The following is a 290-nucleotide window of genomic DNA, read 5'->3' as shown; positions in this document are numbered from 1 at the left end:
TCAGGGCAGGCTTTAAATATGTGGGTGAATCTCATGAAAATCAAAAAAAAAAAAAAAAAAAATATATATATATATGTGTGTGTGTATATGCACATATTTGCATACATATTTTTTTTTTGTATATTTTAATAATTGAATATCAAAGTGAATCTCATGATCGCATGAAAATCAAAAGAACATTTATAGGAAATAAGAAATTTAGCATTTTATATATATGTATATATACACACACACACACATATATATATATTATGGCTGTCAAATGATTAATCGCATCCAAAATAAAAGTT

This window comes from Sinocyclocheilus anshuiensis, unplaced genomic scaffold (assembly GCF_001515605.1).
Source record: "Sinocyclocheilus anshuiensis isolate Anshui unplaced genomic scaffold, SAMN03320099.WGS_v1.1 scaffold3377, whole genome shotgun sequence".
Taxonomy (NCBI): Eukaryota; Metazoa; Chordata; class Actinopteri; order Cypriniformes; family Cyprinidae; genus Sinocyclocheilus; species Sinocyclocheilus anshuiensis.
This window is presented reverse-complemented; position numbering follows the sequence as displayed.